This window comes from Rhinolophus hipposideros (genome assembly GCF_964194185.1).
Source record: "Rhinolophus hipposideros genome assembly, chromosome: 20".
Taxonomy (NCBI): Eukaryota; Metazoa; Chordata; class Mammalia; order Chiroptera; family Rhinolophidae; genus Rhinolophus; species Rhinolophus hipposideros.
The window spans coordinates 8299018-8306079 of record NC_138066.1 but is presented as its reverse complement, the minus strand read 5'-3'; the positions used below and the strand labels follow the sequence as shown (position 1 = coordinate 8306079).

The 7062-nt window shown below is 39.3% G+C and overlaps 1 pseudogene across 1 annotated transcript; it reads right to left on the bottom strand.

The window, feature by feature from the left end:
- Window positions 1-6360: 6360 nt before the first annotated feature.
- On the bottom strand, window positions 6361-7062 carry LOC308488408 (peptidyl-prolyl cis-trans isomerase FKBP3-like; annotated as a pseudogene). Its single transcript has one exon. The product of its transcript is annotated as a peptidyl-prolyl cis-trans isomerase FKBP3-like (transcript).

Genomic DNA, 7062 nt, shown 5'->3' with positions numbered 1-7062 from the left:
AAAGGGACTCTTACAAGTGCCTGGAAATAGGCTGGAGATGATTGTACAGGCAAAGGCTTAAAAAAGCTTTGTTCTTCTGACTGATAAGGAAAGTCACTGGTCTGCAGGAAATAAGGAGCTCTGTGTGTGTGCCTGTGTGTGTGTGCGCGTGTGTGTGACAAAGAGAGAGAGAGAGAGAGACAGAGAGAGAGAGAGAGACAGACAGACAGAGAGAGACAGAGATTGAGGGGTGGGGAGCATTCTTTCACCCCAAATGCAGGATGATTTTCAGTGTCTATTCTGTATCTTGCGCCTGCCTGAGCGAAGGAACTGGAACTGCCCCCATGAAATATCCATGATGAAGCCAGGCCCAGGGGTAGGAAGGTGGGGATGTCACGATGTGCCTGAATCACAGCACACAGTTTTCTGTGAGCAAGCACAACTCTGCTGGACCAGCGTCTGGGCACTGAGCCCCTGCTTTGGGGTCCCAGAGCTTACCAAGTGGGAGTGTGGATGCGACAGGGAGAAGCAGGGACTGCTGCAGCCCTTATATCCTGCCCCAAGGCCCTCTGGGTAAGACAGAGAACTAGTGAACATGGTACCCCAGCTGTCCTTTGTGACCCCAAAGGCCATGTGGGTCGTATGGTCTGGCTCAAGTGACTTCTGGAGAGTGACCTGAGGGCTGCAGAGAACATGAGGCTGGGATATTCTACGTTTCTTGCATCCCTGCTATGAGAGTGGCAGTGTAATGAGGTGCTGAAGAATCTGGGCTCTGGAGTCACTTCCACGATCAAATGCAGGCTCCCTCCCTTTTTCCAGGCTGGCTTTGGGCAAATTGTAACCTCTATTTCTGCATCTACAAAATGTGCACAGTAGTGCCCCCTCATGAAATTCTAGGGGGAGTGAAAATCTTACAAGGTATAGTAAGCACTTAATAAATATAAACAATAGTTGTTATTATTATTATTGCCCTTGGGGGTTGTTTGGCAAGGAAAAGACACACATTCTTTGGAATATACCATTCCCCCTTTTTCCTTAGTTTCAAGGGCAATCAAAGTTTTTCGGTACATGATGAAGTCTAAGGACAGACCCTAAAATGAAGTCCCAGAGCTCCAGAGCTCCCAGCTGTCACTTCCTTCCTCCTTTGTCCTGGGTAGTAGTAGTTAGTCTCTTCAGGTGGTGTAACCCTGGGTTAATAAGTGCCAGGAGGTGTGCCTGGATATAAACAAAACTAATTTGCCGCTCTTCTCCAGAATTTGAATAGCTGAGTGACATTAGTTGGGTGATCTGGGCTTCAGTGCCTCCCCCCCAACGGCACCCCCCACCCCCGCTCCCCCTTGCCCCACCCCAGGCACTTTATGATGAGGAGAAACTAATAGTTCTCCAAGTCCCAGACCCCAGGACGTGCTGCCTTCAAGGCTCTGCCCAGCCAGAGGAGCCCTTCTCTTTCTCTGCTCACTGCTTAGTTTTTTCCTGGTCCTACAGAGGAGGCATGGGCAGGGCGGTTGATTTGCATAACATTTGAAAACAGAATTTGGGCAGCTCTTGTAAGATGCCAAGGGTCCTGTGAAGGGCACACTGCTAAAGAGGAAAAAACAAAAGGAAATATTCTGGGAATTCCCAATTTGTTCTTGGCATCAGGAGCAATCCTAATGTACTAGGAAGTTTCTCTCTGCACCCCCATCCCCTCCACCCACCCGCCCCCTTCCTCCTAATACTTCCTGAAGATTGCAAGTGCTTGGGGCTGATGATTTTAATCTGAAACAAGCCCCAAGTTGTTCCAGTAGTTAGTTCCCTTAGGTTCACCTCAGGAGATAACTTTTGTAGAGCAGGTGAGTTCAGATGGGGAGCTCAGCGTGTGTCTTAATCTCTTGGAATGTGTTGGCAGCCAGAGCCCTTTGGGGACCGGGCATTCCACTGTGGGCCTTGCCCGTGGCCTTGTGCTCATTGATATTCCTTGGCTTTGCCTGCGACTCCCTAAAGATGTTAAATGAGGCAATAATGGTAGCTAGGTCTTTGAAATGTTGTGAGGATTGAACGAGTATATATACAAAACAGGCGTAGCACCAGTGCCTGGCACATATTAGCACTTAATAGATATTAGTTATTTTCTTTTTACTTTCGTTAAAAGTAAACACATCTTTGTAAAAACACATTCTTCCCAGTGCCCCATGGATCCCTTTTGGAAGAACAAATCTTTCCACTTTATTCTTTGAGACTGCCTAGTGTTATTCTTGATTTTTTTGCATTGCCTTATAAAATTTAGAATTAACAATTTGTTAACTTCTGCCAAAATAAAGAAAGGCCAGGGGGATGGGCAGGTAGGGAGAGAGAGATAGAAGGAAGGTGGGAGGGAGGGAGTAAGGAAGACATTCAAAAGGCTGTAGAAATTTGGGAGGAATTGATACCTTTATACTATTGAGTCTTGTGATCAATAAACATACTATATCTTTGTTTTAGGTCTTTTTAAATAGCTCTAATGATAAAGTTATTTTATCTGTACAGGTCTTATATATGCTTTGTTTTATTTGCTGCTAGGAACTTGAATTTTTTATATTCAATTATAACTAGTATAATTTAAAAAATCATTTTCTGCCTGTTTAGTGCTGGTATACACAAGTACAGTTGACTTTTGTATTTTGATTTAAAATTTTTTTATAAATAATATTTTTGTTTTGGATTAATTTTAGATTTAAGAAAAGCTGCAAAGATAATACAGATAGTTCCTGTATACACCAATTTTCCCTGATGTCAACATCTTGCATAACCGTGGTACATCTATCAAACCTAAGAAATTAACAGTGAGACATTATTAATAAATAAACTCCAGATTTTATTTGGATTTCACCAGTTTTTCCAATAGTGTTTTTGTTGTGGGTGTTGTTGTTACAGGATACAAGCAAGGATATCTCATTGTATTTAGTGTATTTTGAGTTTTTGAAAATAGCTATCTTGCTAAACCCTCTTATTGATTTCAATTTACCGATTCCTTGGAAAATTTTATGTGTATCAGCAAATAAATGCAATTTTGTTTCCTCCTTCCCGATCCTGGTACTTTTAATTTCTTTTCCCTGCTGTATTATATCAGGTAGGACTCTGATTAATAGAAATAATGACGGTGGGTATTCATGTCTTATTCCTGATCTTAAAGGAAAAGCTTTCAACAAGTCTGATGTTTTTATAAGCCTTTGTGTTAGAGACTCTTTATCAGATCATGGAAATTCCCCTTTACTCCTAGTTTAACAGGAGCATTTTTTAAAAATGGTGAATGGATGTTGAATTTTATCAAAGTCTTTTTTCTGCAATGATCATATGATTTTTCTTTTTTAATCTGTTTATGTATTCATTTTCTAATGTTAAATCAAATTTACAACCCTGGAATAAACCCAAGTTTATCCCAGGATATATTATCTTTCTTATACTGTATATTTAGTTTCCTAGTATAATTTTTAGAATTTTTTGCATTTATGTTCACATTCATGGTTGAGATTGACATATACATATATACATATATATGAAGTATGTATTTATTTATATCAAAGATTGCTCTGACCTCATAAAATCAGCGGGGTGCTGATGGTGGTATACCTTCTTTTTTTTGTTTTCTGGAAGAATTTGGATAAGTTTGGAATCATTTCTTCATTAAATGTTTCACTCCCATGAGTGTCCATAGCCAAGAAATATGAGATCCCTGAGTGTCTCACAACCATCTTTACCGCACTATTTCTTTTCAGAGTCTTAGAGCACCTCTCGTGAATTACACTAATCATTCACAGTAACCTGTAGAGCACATGTTTGTCTGGTCTCTCCTGGCTTTGCAATGCTGGAGGCAGTGGGGTGACCCCCGGTGACTTACTCCAGTATTTCCTTGGTGGAAAAGGAATTTTTGTAAGCTTGTGGGATAAGTGGTGGTTGGCAGAGGTGCCCATGAGCTTGTTTTTTGGGGATGGGGAGGAGATGGAGGACATACAAAGCCAAGGTATAGAGCCCCAAGCACCCAGTATGGGAGCTCAAACATCCAAAGCCATTCATTGGAGTACTGGCTAGAAGGAGAATCAACAGAAGTGTGGACGACAAGCAGTGGTCCTTGTTCTCCGCGGCCTCCTTCTTTTCCCTACTGGCTGGCTGAGACATTCTCAGCATTTTCCGTGATAGGGAAACCTCCACAGCCATTTGTTTGGGAGGACAGGGTGTGACATTCACAGGGAGGCTGGTCAGGGCACATTCCAGGAAAGGAAATGAGAGAAGGTTTCCTTTTCCCTTTTCCTATATTATGCTCTGGGGGTGTCTGCCTCACTGGGGGCAGGTTGAGGTTGTTCTAGGACAGGAGTGGAAAGAGCTATCTGCTTTCCTTTCCAAAGCTTTGGCCACAACAGGCCCTTCGAGGTTTAGTTAAAATTCCATGCTAGTGATTTTCATAAGTTTTGTTCTCCAGATCTCTTTATACATTAAAATGATTGAGGACCCCAAAGCACTTTTATTTATGGTTGGATCCTATTTATTCATATTTACTGTTTTAGGAAAGAAACTGAGAAATTTAAAAATATTTAATTTATTCAGAATAACAATAATTAACCCCTCAAATTAACATAATCTACTTTTATGAAAAAATTATTTAGAATAACTATATTTTCCAAAATAAAAAAATTAATAACTGACATTGTTTTACAAGTCTGTAAATCTCTTTAATTTCTGGCTTAATATAGCTAATTCTCATGTCTGTTTCAGTATTAAATCTGCTGAAATAAGCTTTTCTTTCTTTTCTTTTCTTTTTTTTTTTTTGGCTAAGCTATGTTAAAAAAAATTCAGGTTTACACACATATGTGGTTGGAAAAGAAGGAATATTTTAATAGCTTTTCAGATAATTGTGGATTTCTTTTTTGACTGTTCAGTAAAATAAAAACTGGTAAATTTCTAAAAGTTAGTGCAATGTAAAAATCTAAAACCATATCATTAAACTTTTCAGACTCTGTTACATTAAAGTCCACTGGTCTGTCTTGCACTTTGCTTTTTTTTGACATTGAATATTATTTTATATTAATTTCAGGGGGACAGCTTAGTGGCTAGACATTTATATAATTTAAGAAGTGATCCCCCTGACTAGTCTAGTACCCACCTGGCACTATACACAGTTATTACCATATTAGTGACTGTATTCCCTATGTTTTACTTTACTTCTCCATGACTATTTTGTAACTACCAATTTTTATTTCTTAATCCTTTCACATTTTTCAACCTGCCCCCAAGTCCCTCCCATTTATCACCCTAAGAAATCTAGTACCCCTCTGATACCAAATAGTTATTAAAATATTATTGACTGTATTCCTTATGCTATACACTGCATCCCCATGACTACTGTGTAACAACCAATTTGTACTTCTTAATCCCTTCCCCCTTTTCATCCACCCTCAAGTCCTCTCTCATCTGGCAACCATCAAAATGTTCTCTGTATCTATGAGTTTGTTTCTGTTGTGTTTGTTTATTTTGTTCTTTAGATTCCACATATAAATGAAATCACATTGCATCTGTCTTTGTCTGACATACTCTCCTCAGCACAATACTCCCCAGGTCCATCTATGACACCACAGATGACAAGAACCCATTCCCTTTTATGATTGAGCAATATTCCATTGTACTATCTCCTCTTTATCCATTTATCCATCGACAGACACCCAGGCTGCCTCCACATCTTGGCCATTGTAAACACTGCTGCAATGAACATATGGACGCACACGTCCCCCTGAAGTAGTGTTTTGGGTTTCGTCAGATAAATACCCAGAAGTGGGATTACTGGTCCTTCTTTGGCTCTTGTTATAGTCTTTGTTTTAAAGTCTATTTTGTTTGGTGTGAGTATTGCTACCCCAGCTTTTTTTTTTCTTCCAATTTTCATGAAATATCTTTTTCCATTTCTTTACTTTCTGTCTGTGTGTATCTTTCAATCTGAAGTGAGTCTCTTGTAGGCAGCATATGTACAGGTTTTGTTTTCTTATCCATTCAGCCTTCCTATGTCTTTTGATTGGAGTATTGAATCCATTTACATTGAAAGTTATTGTTGATAGATATGTGGTTATTGCCATGTTGTTCATTTTTTTTTGATGCTGGATAAATTTTTATTGAGCCTTTTAGTTTACAACATGAGGTAAAAGGAAAATGAGTTCTCCTTAAACAGTATTTTATGTAGTTGTAGTAAAATATTTTAAACTTCAGGGATTTATAACGGATTACGGTTTTTAAAAGTTGAGGGATCAAGTAAACAAGTTCTAACTTAGCTTCTTGAATCTTTCAGTTGACTTTTCCCTTACCACAGTAACCAGGTGTAATTATTTACATAAGTTTATTCAAGGCCATTTCTGATGTCTTTAGATCTGAAGCATTGCTATTTCAATCAATATCCACTAATTCCACTTCAAAAATGAGTTTTGCATTTGGTGGAATTTTGGCATCAGGCTGTCCTTTCTTTCCATAAGGCCATTCTTGTTCAATCTCTAGTCGAGCCTTTTCTCCTTTACTCATCGTCAAGAGTGCTTCATCCCATTCTCTGATAACTTTGCCTATTCCAACCTTAAAACTTAAAGGCTTGGCATTTTATTCTTCTTTCAACTCGTTTGAATATTGGTATCAAAACAGTTTTGTCCTGTAGTGTTCCTGTATACCAGCAGTGAACAACATCTCCCTTTTTGGGGTAGTTGGTTTTATCCCCCTTTTTAAGAACAGATTTTGTGTATTTTGGTGGACCCTCATCCAGAGTCTCTTCAGACTTGGTTTCTTTGGCTTTATCTTCATTAAGCTTCACATTTTTCACCTGCTCGGACACTTTACTTATACTTTCAGTACCCTTGAAATGCTTACTTTAAAAAAGATGGTTATAGGCTGTAACCAAATGGCTATAACCAAATAGGATGTAACCTTGTTAGCTGTCTTGGCCACATTTTTAATGTTTCCTGATAACTTATATTCTGCAAGAAACGAATCTGAACCGTGGCCCTATAGAAATTTGATAATGTCCTTCTTGGGTAGCTGCTCTCTGCGCAGCTGCTCCAAGGTCCAGGCCCGCTGTGGAATGGCAGCCGCCATCTTCCCCTG